The sequence below is a fragment of the Pelodiscus sinensis genome, chromosome 6 (assembly GCF_049634645.1).
Source record: "Pelodiscus sinensis isolate JC-2024 chromosome 6, ASM4963464v1, whole genome shotgun sequence".
Taxonomy (NCBI): Eukaryota; Metazoa; Chordata; order Testudines; family Trionychidae; genus Pelodiscus; species Pelodiscus sinensis.
Window position 1 is genome coordinate 57342158 of NC_134716.1, and position 18402 is coordinate 57360559.

Here is an 18402-nt window from a genome sequence, read left to right on the forward strand (position 1 = left end):
GAGAGGCTCACAATAGTACAGGCCTCCTAATAAATCCCCTTTTCTCTTCTCCCTTTAACACTCCCACCTCTGCCTTCTCTCCCCAAATTTTCATTATCCTCTCTGTGATTGAGCAGGCTTCGTCTATACTGATGTAGAAGGAAGATATAAGAGCTACTGGAGAGATGCATAGGGGAACTGGGAAAGTGTTTGAAGATGGGTGGACTGATTATAGCTCAGAGACTGAGTTAGAGACCAGGCACTTGTTGGTGCTGGTGCTAGTTCCGGAACCCTGTTGCTGATTAAAAGGATCACGTGACTTTAACTTATAACAGAGAAGCCTCAGCAGAAGATAACTGAAGCTGCAAGTACACTTATAACAAAAGAAATACATATTTAGACCTCAGTCCTGCAGGCAGAGTCACACAGATTTCAGAGAGGCTCAGTGTGGGTTCAGGGCTCTGCCCACTCTGATCCAATTGCAGGATTAGGATGGTAGATAGAAATATTTAGTTTAATACCTTTTTGATTGGAAAAAGTGATCTCTCTCAGCCACTGTCTTTGGGCTCTGATTTATCACGGCAGTCAGTCATGCATAGAGCAGCCCTATTTACTTGAATGGAAGTATTCACATATTTGAAGTTATATGTTATAGTCTTATGTTACATGTTAGTAATAATACCATGTGTAATGGGTCAGGACCCCACAGAGCCTATTTTCGCTGCCAGTTTGGGCACCACCCACTGTCTAGCCTGCTGAATCATATGGCATGCCCACAAATCTACAGACCTTACCTGAAAACTGAACAGTGAGATGCCTGTCTCTAGCATTCAAATATCCAGACCCTGAACGCTTGATAAATCCATCCAATGCTGTACAGAGATCTGTCCAATATAAGTTCATGACATTTGTTCTCTTTTTTCAATGTAAAGGGAGAGATGCATAGACTCCTTACCCACCCCACATCACAACTATTTATACTGGATTTATTGATAAACACAAGTGATTTTTATTGAGTATAAAAAGGTAGGATTTAAGTGGTCATAAGTGATAGCACAGAGAACAATGTAGGTTACTGAACAAAATAAAGCAGAACATGCAAGCTAAGCTTAATACACTAAGAAATAAGTTACATATAATATCTCACTCTCAACCTTTTCTAATAAGCTTCTTTCACAAACAGAAAAGCATTCCTGCATGGGCCCAACCTCCTCTCCCCTTTCCCCCCTGCCCGTTCAGTCTTAGATGTTTCCACCAGTCATTTTGGGTGGGGTAGCCACAGAGAACTGAGGACCAAGATTACATCACTCCCCACCCTTAAACAGGATTTGCCTAAGGCAGGAGCCCTTTGTTTTCATTTAACCCCCTCCCAGCTTCTCATATAAAAGCACAGGGTTTAAGATGGATTCCAGTATCAGTTGACATGGTCGCATGTCTCTGCAAGGGCCTTGTTTCCATACTTCATAGGCTGACCCACACATCCACAGGATGGTTAAACTCCATTGTCTCTTTGCTAATGAGTCATAAGAGTCCTGAAGTGTAATCAGTGGGAATGACCCAAAACTGTGAAAATACAGTTACAGACACACAGTTCAATATTCTTAACTTGATCTACAAAAATGATACATGCATACAAATGGGAAAATCATATTCAGTAGATTACAATTTTTTCCAAATGATACCTCACATAATGTATTTTGCATAAAGCATATCCCAGTTATGTCATATTCATATTCATGAGCATATTTTCATAAAGCATATGGAATGTCCCATCGCACCATGTGTCTACCATACTGCATGGAAATTTGGCACTGAACATGCTTTACAAATAATAAATCACTGTATTCTGTACCTCTTAATTCAGAGAGGCCCTGGGGGTGAGTTCCCTATAATTGGGTAATAATTATAAATAAACATCCCCATTTTACTACTGAAGAGATGGAGGCAAAGAAAAATTAAGTGACTGGGCCAAGGTCTCCTACAAGCTTCTGGCACAGAACCCACATGTCATTGCATTTCCACTGTTTTTTATTTGTATTGTGGGAGTGCCTAGGAGCCTCATTTGATGGTCTTCACCACAAGATGAGTCGTCTTCACTTTGTCAGTGTGTGTAATTCCCCCCCACACATACAAGGTAAAACAAAGCATATACTGCTGCTCGGGAGGCACCCCTTAACAAACACTGGAGAACGCAGCATTCTAGTGCAGAAGCTTGGGCTGGTTAAGGAATAAAAGCACACATTGACAGAGCGGTTTACCGAGCTTGATGAGCACGCTCCCTGTGGATAGTTTTGCTTTTTCAGTAGCAGCACCTAACCTTAGTTTGGAATTTTTAATACGGGCTTGCCTGTAAAACTGTAGTAATGTAAAATGATGGTATCACAGTTGCTACCTGCTGCTCTGCATTTTGTTGCTCTTCCGGACACGCACATGGAGGATTTGTCATAAATTCCGATTGGTATGCTATTTTGCCTCCTTTCCTGCTGGCACAGGTCCTTCAGTATGGTATGTTGAGGCCTGCTCTATACTGGAAAATTATGTTGGCATTGCTCAGGGATGTGAAAAGTCCACATGTCCTCGGAAGCTGTCCTAAGTTCCTTTGTAGACAACTGTAGGTCGACAGAAGAATTCTTAAATTGATCTAGCTCCCACCTCTTGACAGAGGGGAGGGGAGGTTACCTGGGCTGACAGAAGACTCTCTATTAGAGTGCTATAGAGAGCACTACAGCAGCACCGCTCCAACAGCACTCTAAGTATAGTCACCCTCCAAGTCTGCACTTTAGGCCCAGAGCTGTTCTCATGTTTCTCCTTTATGCTTTATCTATTTGTTGTGTTACCCTTGCTAACCATTTTCATTTTCAGAAAAACTGGGATAGAGAGAACGTTTTCAGCTCAGTTTTATAAAACTTTCTCTAATGCTTTCCACTTACATGTGAGGAAGAGGAACTGCAGTACATGAAGCTCCCGGCCCTTGTGGGAAGATCTTGATAGATTAATATTATCCTTCAAAAAGAAATGTGTGTCCTTGCTGCTAGTGAATACTGTTATCCTTGCCCCAAATTCTGTTTTTCTTCTATTCTGTTCTCTTTGCAGAACAGAACAATAATAAAAACGTATTAGTAGCTTTCCAAACCGACCAAATATCACAGCCACTAAACTAGACCAAAAAAGGAAAAATGAGATCTTTAGAGAATAGCAGCCCCTGATCTGCTATAAGACAAGCTCATGTCAGCCTGAGCCTCCTGGATCTGTCTGTGCAGAGTTTTACAGAACGCCTCAAAATCCTGGCAATAACAAAAGAATGATATATTTGCAGTTGGATTTGAATCATGGTTGCTCAATGCTACTTGCGTGTCGGGGGAAGAAAATGGACCATGGGGAGCTTTTCTTTTGTAAGCTCTCCTGTTTAGTTTGTTCTAAATAGCAACACACTGTGAAATCTGTTCCTTGTAAAAAAGGTAGAGTTGTTAATAGTAAAGGTAGTCTTTTATCCAGCTAACTAGGCTCTCTCCTAATCTACAACCAGGCCCTTTGAAAAGAGTGGGTCATCTAGTCATAGGCCAATTCAGTGGGGTTTCTGCTTAGTTAAGAGATGCCAATTTCAGACATCCTTGCAAAATATCCAAACTGTTTGGGTTTACATGCATTATAGAGGCCACAATACAACTGAATACATTGTCAAATTTGATGGTGGTAATTCCAGAGCTTCAGAATCAGAAAGGAATATATCACCATAGTTTGTTGGGCTAAAGATAACTGTCTCCCCTGATATCATTGTAAATGTGGCATCTCATTAAGGTTACTTTGAACACCTTCTTAATCAAAATCATGTACTGTTAGATACTGGAAAAAGTTTCTTGAACTCTTGATACTAATTATTGCATAATGTTTTCTTTATCTGTGTTTGTAATGTTGTCTGCAGGATGCCTCGCTAGTTGCCTGTATTTGAAGGACAGAGGTTGTACTAGTGTCTCTTATCATGCGTGCGCTTTGAACCCAGCATTGGGGAATGCAGAGTGTGCAGCTTAAGTGGGAAAAGACAGGAAGAGAAAAGGTCACACTTCTACAGTTGATATGTAATGAGTTATGTCTCCATGTGTAATAGTGCAAACCAGGACAGAATATATTTTTGGAAATGATAAAGCATGTGGTTGGTAAAGGTATTTGTATGAACTGAGGATGTGAAATCACTAAGGAAGAATGGCATTCATAGGATAATGCTATTCTGAAGATAATATATTTGTTCATGCAGGAACCCATAGCGCCGAGCTGGAACCAATACTGTCATAATAAACTGGCCGGGCATTCTACATTTGACTAGGTATCTATCTTTTGACTAGTCTTCACTAGATAGTGTTAATGTTTGTATTGGCTTTGCAGAGTGAAGAAGTATCACTGAACTCTAAATTTTCTTTCTGTTGGTCCCCATTTGCCTTATCTGCTTTGAAACTAAATGGTTTGTGTTCACTGATATATCTTTACTTTCATCTATCACTTTGGGCATGGCAAGTTCGAACTAGGGTGGCTAATGTAGTCATTCGAACTTGCAAATGAAGCCTGGGATTTAAATATCCCTGGCTTCATTTGCATGTTCCCGGGTGCCGCCATTTTAAAATGCCCGGTAGCTTGAACTACCTGCCCCAGGCTATCCCAGGAGTAACGGTAGTTCGAATTAAGAGTGTTAATTCAAACTATCTAGCCCGTGCTGCGTGTAGCCACGGCTTCCGGGAACATGCAAATGAAGCCTGTGATATTTAAATCCCGGGCTTCATTTGCAAGTTCAAATCACTACATTAGCCACCCTAATTTGAAGTAGGGTGGCTAGTGTAGCCATATCCTTTGTTCTTATCACCACCATTTGCTATATCAGTATTATCATTGCAACAAGATTTCTGCAAACTTGCAGAATGATAATATGCAAGGATCTCAAAGTATCTTACGAAGATGAATGAGTGAAGCCTTGTTATATCTTCGTAGAGAAGGGAGCTATTATTTCCATTTTATAACTGGATGAAGTGAGTCCTGGAGAGTTTATGTCTTGCTCAAGGCCACACATCAAATCTACTGCAGAGTTTGCATCCAGGATATTGGTCAACTGGTTAACCAGTGCTGGACTTAATCAGCCTTCCAGTAGAACCTCACATGTGGAAAAACAACAGTAATAAAAAATGGTCTAGCATTCTGGGTTTAAACAACAATGCAACTAGTGGTTCATTATACTATTTAACATGTTTATTGATTTTAACAAGTCATTTTCTTGGTTAGCTGACCATGCCTTCTTGTTCTTTATTTCAGCATTTGATGGCTTTGGTTCTCTTTTGTTTCTATAGCTATTGTAAGAGGACAAGATACTTTCTCCACATACATATGCTTCACCTATGCTTTCTCTGTAAAGACTAAACAAAGAATTAAAAACAAAAGAATGTTTCTTGCTCTGCTAAAAATGAAAAGCAGAGAGACCCCAACATTAACTTTTTAGATTTATAAGAGTCTGAGGAAGTGAATATCAGAAACTGGTTTACCAGTAATGATAGCATTAGACTATCCAAATTAGGGATTTAATTGTATAGTCGATTAACCGCTTCATCGGTAAGCAAAAGTCTATAGGTTAATGCTACAGACTACATGCATTGTGTCCTCCCTCCTCTGCCAGTTAATTTTTTAGCAGGCTGGTCAGCAGCCCAGCTCAGTTCTGGCTCACACCGGGTCTGTGAGCTGAGCCCTCCCACCCTGGAGAGCTCCTGCCTGGCACCCTGCACTGCTGCCTTTGATATAGAGGCAGCAGCGCAGAGTGGCAGGGGGCTTCTCAGGAATGGGGCTGGAGCACACTGGCTCCCCGCTCTGCCCCCAGAGACTGTAGAATAGTTGAGTAACCAATAAGAATTCATGAGGTTAATCGACTATTCAATTAACCAATATTTAACATCCCTAATCCATATACACATATCCTCATAGCTTCAAGCAGCCAACTCGGAGTATATGCTAAGGCAATGGAGGCGTAGACTTGGTTCTTATTCATTGATGTTTGGGGAAGAAACCCACAATACATGCTCAGCATATGGACTTTACTTCTTTATAGGAATGTATATTATGGAGTGGATTCAAGGAATACATCAGTATACTTATGTTGTGGAAATAATGTCTGTTTAAGACAGTATCTGTTTAAGACTGTGGCTAGGTGCTAGATTTGAACATTCACACACAAACCGAATGGAAAAATACAGCTGGCAGACTGGCTTTGTTGGGTTCATGTGAGATTAGGTTCTATTTCCCCTCAGATTTCCAAACAGTGCCCTCATCACTTGAGCACTCGTAGTTTCTGATAAAAAAGCATGATTTATACTAGCTGAGGATCTGGCCTTGATTCGATACTAGTTGGTAGCTCTGAAGTCTTTTACTTGTTTCCTATCTCAGATTATTTTCTGGTGACTGAGAGTAGAAGAAATAAAATATTTCTGAATAAGGCACATCCTCTGGCATTATAAAAGTAAACTTACAATGGTAGCCAATGTAAGCATTTGAAAACTTTCTTTCTTTGCAGGACTGAATAGCTGTTCCATGTATAAGACAGTCACTTAGATGCTATTCATCAGTGTGTTCCCCATCTCTTCCCACTTTTTCCACATATATTGTATCCTGCCATTGAACACTGTTCCCTCCTTAAGATCTTTGATTCTTATTTGGGAAACTTGAAATCTTGTGGGCCTTGGAGGGGCCAGGGTATTTATTCTCTTTGATCACAGGCCAGCACTTTCTTTTGAAATGGTATTGTTGTATAAATATGCTAAAAGGTCTGCAGGAGCTTTGGCTCACAGAGGTGGGGGTGGTGGCAGTGGAAGAGGACTGATCTTTCTTGAAACAAAGATCGCTGAGAAGTAATTATTGGCAGCATGCCCATAAGGCTGAAACTGATTTTAGGCCTTAATATCTCAGTCTAAAACTCCACTGCTATCTAGTTAGTATAGATCAGGTATGTCTAATGCAATATTAGTGTGTTTTAATTCCCATCAAAGGAGAGAAATCTCCAACCAGTGTGCAGAGAGGGAACAGAAGGACAGGATGTAATTTATTGGGTAGATACAAGTTCTGAATTCTCCCAAGAGAAAAGCGGCATAGACTAGCAGAAGCAGAACAAGCCTTTTCTTTTTTATTACTGTAAATTGCCTGGACAGTAGGCAGAGCAATTCTAACACATTTTAGTTTGCACACAATTGAACTGTCAGTTGAAAACAGATTGGGAAAAGAGATTTTTTTAGAAGGCTAATAGCTACAGTCACATATGTGCTTTTAGAATTAGAGGTTTTGAAGGCATGTCTAGTGATAATTAAGGTATCTCTCAACTTATAGATACAGAGTATATTCCTGTTTATCCTAATTAGCCATCTTTTAACTCATATATATGAAACATATTTCTTAAGCGGCCCTCACTTCCCAGCTCTCCTATTTTACAATCCTAGTTATATATCTGACTAGGCAACATGAAGGCTGTGTCTACACTGGCACCCTTTTCCGTAAAAGGGATGCTAATGAGACACTTCGGAATTGCAAATTCCGCGGGGGATTTAAATATCCCCCGCGGCATTTCCATGAACATGGCTGCCGCTTTCAAGAATAAGGGAATTCCTACTTTCAAGAATAAGGGATCTTCCGGAAAAAGGGCTTATTTTCCGCAAGATCCTGTCTAGACTGGCGCTTTTCTCCGGCAAAACCCCAAGCCGGAAAAAAGCGGCAGCCATGTTCATGCAAATGCCGCGGGGGATATTTAAATCCCCCGCGGAATTTGCAATTCCGAAGTGTCTCATTAGCATCCCTTTTACGGAAAAGGGTGCCAGTGTAGACACAGCCGAAATGTTTATCTGCTCATCTGCTTTAAAGTGTGCCAAGTGACTTTTTACCTCACCTGTTAACCATTTCTAGCCCAGTATCTCCATCCTAAGAATAGCAAATAGCAAGTCCAAAATGGTGTGTCCAGGGAGATTAAAATGCTCCTCCACCGGTTTTTGTATGTTGCCATTCTTAATATCTGATAGGTCCATTTATTCTTTTGTGTAGAGACAGTCCAGTTTATCTGATGTACATAGCAGAGAGGCATTGTTGGCACACGATAGCATATAGTTCATTAGTAGATGTGCATGTGAATGAGACTTTGATGGTATAGCTGATGTAGTAATCCGTTCTCAGACAAAAAAAAAAAACAGACTGCAATGAGAAACTGCTGAGCTGGAATTTAGATGCAAATTTGACACCTTGAAACAAGGTTTAAATAGACTAATGGAGTGATTCTCACATTTCAATAGGTAATTTCCCCTTCAGGTACTCTCACCTTCTCATCTCTGTTGGAGAGGAGCCACATTCACACTGATTTAATTAGCACTGATGTCACACTCCCATCTCTATATCACCTCCTTTTCTTTTTTTTTTCTTTTCTCTTCAGCATCTGAGGAAGTGAGTTGTATCTCATGAAAGCTTATGCCCTAATACCTTAATAAATATGTTAGTCTTTAAAGTGCCACCGGACTCCTTTTCTTCCGTGCTATGAATCTCATCTCAGAATTGTACTCTCGTCTGTACTTTGGTGATCATTCGACCAATACTTCCTCACTTCTATTTTTTTAAATAAATTTTAGTTTAGTTAATAAGAATTGGCAATAAGCATGAAATATTCATTGACCTGCTAGGTAATGTATCCGATCCTTTGGGACTGGCAGAACTTTATTTGACTTGGGTGTCTGGGTGGAGACCTAAGGCTGTGTTGCTTTAAGGGATCTGTGTTGTTGGCTTTTGGATGAGGGTTCACAGAGGCTGCTTTGTGTTGGCTTGGTAAATCTAGGTATTGGAATAACTCCCAGCTTTGGGAAGTGGCTGCCTCATCCTTTGAAATTCACCCTAATTTAATGACCTCAGATGTCTTCCCCTGGGACATTGATCATACACTCTTTCCTAGTCTTGTCCTTGCAGGATTATGCTCTGTAGATCACTCACCTCAGTGTCAGAGATAAACTGAGTTCTCAGTTACTCTTATCTCCATGCTTACTGATTTTTATGGAAGACCAAGACATCTTCAAGCTATTACCTGATTTGTGGCTTCATTTGATCATCTGGGAGGCTCCATAAAGGACCAGCAATGCTTTAATACTCCCATTGATTGTAACGTGCCTTGGATAAGGCCACTGGTTTCTACCAGAGTAGGACAAAGTTATTTAGAGGACATTTTTTATATCAAGGTTTTCAATACCATATTGATCTATAGGCCATTTTATATACCCTTTCCATATACCCTTCTCTTTTTATATACCATTTCCATACACAACAGTATGTTGCTGTCCATCAATAAGCACTTTTACTGATGATAGAGGTATATAAAATCATGAGTGGTGTGGAGAGGGTGAATAAAGAAAAGTTATTTATTAGTTCCCATAATAGAAGAACTAGAAGACACCAAATGAAATTAATGGGTAGCAGGTTTAAAACTAATAAAATAAAGTTCTTCACACAGCGCATAGTCAACCTGTGGAACTCCTTGCCAGAGGAGGCTGTGAAGGCTAGGACTATAACAAGAAGCTAGATAATTTCATGGAGGTTAGGTCCATAAAGGTTAGCCAGGGGATAGAAATGGTGTCCCTGGCCTCTGTTTGTCAGAGGCTAGAGATGGATGGCACGAGACAAATCACTTGATCATTGTCTTCGGTCCACCCCCTCTGGGACACTGGCCACTGTTGGCAGACAGGCTACTGGGCTAGATGGACCTTTGGCCTGACCCAGTACAGCCATTCTTATGATATCCCATTTGTGAATGTTTATTTTTGACTTCTAGTGGTTAATAAGAAAAGGATATCTCATGCCATCTCCAGTGTTAGTTTCTTTAATGTAAATCCATAATATAGTAGTCTGACATTACCCATACTTAATTTTGCACCACATTTTCTGCTCAATGGTTTAACCCAAATAACACTTGTCTAATAGCAGTGATTGTCACCCATCTGAACCGACAATTAAAAATAAGGGATCAGCCATAATGTGTTTCTAAGAAATAATCCATTTAATTTGTATAGCTAAGGGAAGCTCTATGCACTGTCAGCTTATGAGACACATTGCCTGGCACAGAATTCGTCTGATAGACCTAGTGTGTTTTCATTTAGCTAATCCTGAGTCTTCCTGACATTACCTAATAGTCTAGTTACTTGGGTGAACTCTGAAATGTCATTGGCCTCTGTGAAGCTAAATGTTCATATTAAAGACGAAGACTTAGCTTTTATTGTTCTTGATATGCTTGTATTCAGGAGACTAATATATTATAGGAAAAGGAAGTAAAGTGGTTTGAATCATATAATCATAATAATTAGGGTTAAAATTAGCTAGGGGTCAATTGACTTAATTTGGAATTGTGTATATGGCAAATATTTACCCTTAATTATGTCCAGGGCATGATGTATCCTAACATTTAAGTCTAGCCCTGACATTGCAAAGCAACTTCTTTTGCCGAGAAGGAACTTACTCGCTTCATAGCTAAGAATGGTGTTAATAAAAGAACTAATCATTCGTTATAAAACTTTATGCAAATACAGTCAAATTAGATTTATTAAAATGATGAAAGAGTGCAGGGAATTTTTAATGAGCAGCTATGCTGTACATTATCTGTGCACAAAGCGGATGTAATGATGCATTATAAACACTGAGAAAATTTAATCAGTGTAGAAAAAATATAATGAAATGGTTGTTTAAACACTGTAAATCTAATGTTTTAGTAATTATTTGCCATCGACCAAGGCATGGAGCCTATTACCCAAGCTGTGTTTGATTAGTGATCCTGCTTACAACATCTGGCCCTTTGCTCAATTTTTACTTTAATATAATTTTAAAACTCCTCAATGTGAACCCCAAATAAATAAATAAATAATACAAAAACCATCTGTAAGAGCTGAATTATTAACAGCATTCACAATATATTTAAAAAAACAATATATTTTTTTCTAAAGATAACTCATTGCATTTTGATTTACTATGGCCAGGTAGTTAAAAATCAGATACTTACAGTCTCAGAGCCACAGTTTCTATATGGTTGATTTCTATTCTTTCCCTCTTTACAATAATATTAGCATCTCTGCTCATAGTGAATCTTGTGTTTTCCAGTAAATCCTATAGATTAGAAATATTGAAGTTTTTCTGTGCATTTCTGCAAGCAGTGTTTAAAATGAGTAACAAGGGAAAAGCGTATAGAGATTTTTTTTTTTTTTACTACTATCTTTATGCAAGGGTCTAAAGTTAAACATACAAAAATCTCTAGTAGCACTTTCCTACTAAAATTCTTAGCCATGTGTGTACAACACAATCTAATCCCCCTTGCCTGCTAAAGTTTATTTCTAGGGTCCAATTAGAGTCTCTGCTTAATGACTGAAGCTATCATGGTGAACCTAAATCTTGTTTGGTAGTATGATAAATATGCTGGTTCTTAAATGATAGAGGCAGAGTGTGTGGTTTTCTTTAGTCTTTAGGCTACAAGATTAACTCCCACTGAACTCCCATTAAACTCAGAGGGAGCTTTTCCATTCTTTTAATTAGTTGCAGTAGGTGCTCCATATTTTACAAAACTGGAAGCCTCCATCTAGCGGCAGATGTAGGGCAGGGCGAGCGCGGCAGCTGCCCCAGGCCTGTTACCAAATTTGCCCAATACTCTGGGGTATGCTCATTTATCAGGGTTACCCTTATGGGACTGGGGGAAGGTTAACAGTTCTATCAGTGTGCTGTTGGTGCTTACTTGGGCTCTCATATGGAGCTGAATTCTCCCTGCTACCAATTCCCCCTCCCACTGGAGCTCTCCTGCAGGAACTAGGTTCCTCAGGATGGGGTTCTTACCACCTTGGCAACACACAGAGACACTCACACCCACTAACAGAGCACGTCTGAGAGGACTGGGTACTCAGCACTCACAAGCTGACCCCCTCATACGTCCCTGGACTCAGCTGGCTGGGTTTCACAGCAATGCCACACTGCACCCTCAATGCAACTAGGCAGTTTCAGTATTTTAGATGTCAATAGGATCGTTACTAGAATTGGTCTGATAATGACTAATTTGGGTGTGAGCAGGCCTAGGTTCGTTAGCATCTGGAGCAGGGATTTCCCATCAGGCAGTGCTTCTCTGCTTTCGGTGTCCCATAGTTCACTGCGGTTCCTGCCTTGGAAGAGCTGCTCTCCATTCTGTATGCTAATGAGATGTCCCTCTGTTCCATCTTTAATGCAAATGAGGCTGGGGTGTTTCCTTAATTATATCACCCTAGTCTGAAGCAGTTTAGGTGTGTCTTCCCCAGCCTTTTCATTGCTTTGTCTATGATTCTAGCAGAGGCCTGAGAGAGGGGAATGGTTTTCCATGAATGTCACTCCCTGGCTCCCCAAGAGCACAAGGCTGACAGGTGACCATGTTCTGGTTTCCCAAGAATCACAGAGCTGGTGGGTAACAGGCCCTACACTTCAATAGGCTCCGTGCATGCGCTACTACCTGTCGGCTGTGGCCATAGTGCATGTGCGAAATTGTGCTTCCCTGGGCCCCGCGCTTCAAGAGGCCCCATGCCCTGGGCCCCGCAAAACTCTCATCCACCCCTGCTTCCATCTCACATTATTTCAGATTAGGGAAGAAAGGAGTTCTTTACCTTTCTCAGGTCTCACAGTTTTAAAGGGAGAAGCCAGAGCCATATAAAGAAAATTATTCAAAGAAAACAAATATTACGTTTCCATAACACTCCTGTTTATTAATTAACAGTTATTTTGTAAATGTATGGAAAGTCTTAATAGTCTAGCTGGACTAGTTTTCAATATATTACAAATTTTACATACGTTCACCTTCTCAAATAGGAAAGCAAATTTATTTGGGATTCTGATTCTAATTCCAGTGCATGTATTCTTTCCACATGAAAAGTGTGTGCAAATTTCTACATACACAGAAACCTTTCTCTCAGTAAAAGAAAAATGCTTTTATTGTTATCAATTCAATTCTGACCAGAAAAGCTTAATAACAGTGTGATGCGAACTCGATCTTTCCAGCAAGGTCTAAGGAAATTTATTGCCAGCTTTAGAGACCGTGAACGCATTCTATCATTAGAATCAGAGACAGGTGTAGTTTTCGGTGATCATTCACTGAATAGGGTACTAGCAACAGCTTTGCTTTATTCTCTGTCACGTTCTAATTGGCTAGCATAATAGAGACATGTATGTGGATTCTGAAATTATTAAAAGTAGTGAGTTGTAATCTTTAGGATTCTAGAGTTTCTGAAATGTGTTCAGTTCACATCATATTTTGAAGAAAATGTTTTTTGTTTTAAAAAATAGTTATTTTAATTCCCAGATGTGAAACAATGTACTCTATTTATTTCTCATATTTTTAATTTGATTATGAGTTACCTAGCTGTGAAATGACATCCAAAGAAGAAATCCCTTAGCTAATTCTGTGAACCTTTGACTATTCAATGGAATTTAGAACACATTGTGTCAAAAATGAGTGCTTGGCTGATCTTGGACCCCATGAAAACTGGATAGCAATTGGTACAGTTGCTGTTGCTGGCATAAGCCTTGAAATGAAAAACAATTTTGGGCTAATTTAAGATGTGAACAGGTGAAGCTAGAATAATTTAGGATCAAGGAGAAAAAGCACAAGTGGCAGCTGCTCCAAGAAACATTGGCTTGTGTCAAGGCAACATTTGGAAGGGCAATTCATGTGCACATGATTGCATCATCTTTGTGATGAAGGGTTTTCGTTCAGATGAGCAGCATACAAATTTTGTTACTGTTTTAGTTAATGAAGAATATTAGGTTAGAGCTTCACTAAGAGAATCCCAGGGAGTCACAAAAGAAGCCAAGATGTGGCGTCACTCCAATAATAATCCTTATCAAGTGAAAACTGAGCTATAGCAATAGCTAGTTGCTTGTTGACTTATCTAGTATAAGTTATTGAATACAAATTCTTCTTTTCTGTTGCTTAAAGAGGTATGTGTTTGATTATTTAGTTTGATTACATTTTTTGAAATTAAGCATCATGCACTTCCCACACTCTGGATGTTACATGACACCTAAAACAAGGCTGAAAGTAAATTATGCCAGAATGATGCACCCTACTTTGAACGCACACAGACTGCACTATGAGCTTACATCTGTAATTGTAGCCATGACAGTCTACAGATACAGAACAAACCCTACAGCATGATTTATCTTTGTCAGAATGGTAACAGCGGTCAGTACTGCAATCCAAAGTTATATATGACCCTAAAAAGAACAATTTATCAAGTATTTCATTGACACAAATTGAAATTAAAGTACTTCTCAGACTCCAGAGGTCACTTTGCAACAGGAAGAATTCATTATCTAAGCATACATGGACGCGAACTCTTTCACAATTGAAGTTGATTTGTGGGAGGTGGATGCACACACACAAAGCTAAAAAACTCACAGGTCACACACAAGAAATAAAATATATGAATCTGCAAGCAAAAGGGTTCCCTGGCTAATAACTCATTTCCTTCTAATCATCCAGAGCTATTTGTGTGTCAGTTTGGAGTTCAATTGTTTCAGTATTTTCCTGCATAAAGAACCATATATTATCTATTTTACTTCATACCCAGAAAACTTTTGCTTTTCTATTGAAGGTGGGTCATTTTCATTAAGAGTCCTGCATATCACATCTACTATTAAATGTGTCAGAAAAAGCTCTCCTGTAGACATTAGAGAGATAAGGTGAGTGAGGTCATATATTTTATTGGACCAATTTCTGCTTATGAGAGAGACAAGTTTTCAAGCCACGTACCGCTCTTCTTCAGGTCTGGGTAAGAGCTCTGTTTGGCTTGAAAGCTTAAGTCTCTCACCAATAGAAACTGGTCTAATAATAAAATATTACCTCACCTAACTTGTCTGTCTAATATCCTGGGTCCGACAAAACTACACTGCATAGTCCCTTAGCCATTTCAGCTTTCATTCTTCTAACAGCTACGGGTAATAAAGTGAGTCTTTATTTTAATTTTTCCCCAGGTTAAAATGTGCTTCTGCTGTGGAAGGAGAGAAAACCTGTTACATAGAAACAAATGCATTTCACGTTTGATGAGAGACTGCTGAGACATGAAGAGGAAGGGAGAAAATATTAAGAATGGAGAGGAGGAGGAAATAAGCATCAGTAATAATGCTAGCAAAACTCATATGTCTACAGCAATAGGGATGTTTAGCCTCTTGAGTATTTTCATGGGAAGGCAATGTAACCATTGGTGACATGCTGAAGTCACCAAAGGGAGTGCCATTGATCAGCAGAGACATCAGAACGATTCTGATGACATAACACTTCAGAAGGAGTTTAGTAGGAATGGGAAATTGCATTCCTTTGTAGCACTCCAGAGGGGTACGCAAGGTGCCCTTTCCAAAGCCTCTGAGCTGCACTCTACACTGCCTTTCCACCAACTGCTTACACGTGGTGCCCAGGCAGTGGCAGATCAGGCCCAATGTGCATGAGTTTAGTGGCATGTCTTTAATCATGTGTTCCTACACTGAAAATTATCATCAATACTTTACAGGTCATTGTGAAAATACAAAGTATATTAGTGGTATTTTGTTCACTTAACAGACTTTTCCAAACATATGCAGACAGACTTTAAAAATAAAAGAATGTAATGAGAAATAATTCTGTAAAACTCTATAAAGGTGACAAACTTTGGGGGAAAAAATTCAATCCATGAGCATGATCCCATTTAGAAAATGGCCAGTGTAAGTTCAGATACTCACCTAGTGGCGCACACAGCCATTATATGATATTGGGAGTGAGCTTGCTATATTCGTTTCCTGGGCTATGGCTAGGTAGAAGCATTTCCAAGGTAATGAGCCCCATTCAAAGCACTTGCTCGTATATAACCAGTGAAACGCCATTGCCGATAGAGAAATTACTTCTGTATACCTTATATGCTAGTGTAAGATCAGAAACGGGCCCTCTTCTTTTAGCAGAGGATTGGCACTATCCACTCTGGCCTGAGGAAGGGACAGTGCATAGTTACACTGTCCCACAGCAGAGGAGGGACCGAATGGTGACTCAGTTGTGTTGCTCAGTGCATTGGAATAGTGAAGCTAAGGCTCAGTCACTCCAAGGAGAATGGACCTGTAGTAAGTTAGTTAGTTAGTTCTTTCATTCTTTCTTTCTTTCTTTCTTGTCCCTGAACTAGTGGATATTTTTATAGCTATTTCTTCATGACCGATATAATGTGGAATGCCACTTGATATTTAATATTCTTAAATTAAGGTTTCTACTAGCTCCTGACATTTGTTCTGCTAGCAGAAAGCCATCTGTTCCTTTGAAAATCCTTCAAGAGGGAGTGACTATTTTGATGATTGTTTGATAGAGGGAAAAAATGTCCTTTTGCATAGCCCTGTTCTGATTTTGCAGAATACTAATAATATTCCTATCAGCTACGTATCTAAGTATTGCTTCTTTGAAACAAATTATAAAGATAAGTGTGTCCACTATTTATTTTTCTTTCAACCACTGTCAATTTTATACTCAAGCCCACAAAGTTTGTCTAAACGAGACACTAAAAGTGGACTCTCTTCACTCCTAGATGTATTTTACTCAAACAAATTCTTATTCCCAGCCAACCATCCTTTTCCTCCAAAGCAGGAAGTGCAGTATCAGGAAAATGGATTAGAAAACCAACTAGATTTCTTCATCTCTCTATTCTCCAGCTTCTTGTGATCTAGTCTGAGTGATTGGTCTTCCAAGTGAGTGAGGCCATCAAATCCATCCCATCAAACTAGCTGGTTACAGTCGTCACTGACCAAGCATCCCAGATACTAATGATACTAATTATCCTGCCTTATACAATCCCAAGATACTTTCTGAGACTGTTGATTAAAAGTTTCATTGCTGTTAACTTCTGCTATGTCATTGTAATGATGGTCAGATACATTGAGCTAATTGAAATACAGTAGTACCTAAGCAGTGATGTAATGATGCTAGAATTTGTTAGTTTGTGTGTTGTCAAGATAACTGATCCTGTTAAGGAGTAACACTACACTATGCTCATATTTCTGGTCTGTTTCTAAATATGCTAGGTATGACTCTGCATGGATCATTGGAAATGGCTACTTGAGAAGAGGCTGAGCATCACTCATTTTATTGAACTCCCACTAAATATAATCTCCTGTCAGCATTACCAGTGTTTTCTGAAGCTTGTATGCTATTGTCAGTAGTATACAGGTCACAAGCCAGCCTGAGGGCCCACTATTAAATGCACATGCTTGTTTCTGGGTATGGCTGTCACTTTCTTCTTCTTGACTGTAGTTTAAAGTCTTGGACATAATATATGATAAATGTATTTGGCGGGATTTCTTCCTTATATTCTCTTTTGAAGTGGAACAATATGGAAACAACAAACACATTCTAAAGCAGTGAATGACTCATATTTTAACCTGCATTAACTTGAATGACACTGTGTAAAACATAAAGATGTTATGTTTTGATTTAACTAGACCGTAAAACTAGAGCTTTCAAAATAGCTTTTCTGCAACATACTAAAAAGAAAGAGAAGAGAAAAGAAAATTGCATATCTGCACTGATTAAACTAATAAAAAGAAACAAGAACTTGGTTCAGGTTACATTTATTATTCCTTGGAGCAGGAGGAAGAAGTAATGGTCATAATATTCCTTGAATTGTCATAATTCTCTACCAGATGTCGAGTTTACAATGCTATCTGTGGAAGACAAGAAAACAAAATATTTCAAGTAATATTTCAAGTCATAATAAGAATGTGGAAATTCAGAGCATTACAGGACAGCAATGGAATTCTGCATGTATTTCAATTAGAGACAAGAACGCAGGCAAACATCTGCTAATTCAAGCTACCTGGAGTTAATGAGAAACATTTTCCTCTTTCTTGTAAGTCTGACCGGTTTCCTCTGACCAGTTCTTTGCAAAATTAATGAAAGGATTTTGAGGCTTTCTATGGGCTAGCAGAGATATGGGTGGTAAATATTCAGGCACTTTTGAGTGCCCATCTTTGCTAAATACTCATGTTAAATGCAAATATTGAGTCTGACTTACACTGGTGAAAATCAGGAATAAAGTAGGAAAGTTGATACATTTACACTGGTTTTAAAGTGGAAGAAGAATTAACACATTTATAATTATGTATGACCTATTATGGCAGCCCTAAAATGAGGTATGTGTCATTCTAAACATGAGGGCTGTGTCTAGACTGGCAAGTTTTTCTGCAAAATCATCTGCTTTTGCGGAAAAACTTGCTAGCTGTCTACACTGGCCGCTTGAATTTCCGCAAAAACACTGACGATCTCATGTAAGATTTTCAGTGCTTTTGCGGAAATACTATGCTGCGCCGTTCGGGCAAAAGTCTTTTTCCGAAAAACTTTTGCGCAAAAGGGCCAGTGTAGACAGCAGAGATTTGTTTTCC

At 39.3% G+C, this 18402-nt stretch overlaps 1 protein-coding gene across 1 annotated transcript in view; it reads left to right on the forward strand.

Annotated features, from left to right (window-relative positions):
- The window catches only part of DTWD2 (DTW motif tRNA-uridine aminocarboxypropyltransferase 2), a 224190-nt gene extending 205788 nt beyond the window's left edge, over positions 1-18402 (forward strand). Inside the window, exon 12 of the mRNA XM_075931968.1 lies at positions 14989-18402. The gene's annotated coding sequence lies outside the window, so the exon portion shown is untranslated. The remainder of the gene's footprint in view (positions 1-14988) is intronic.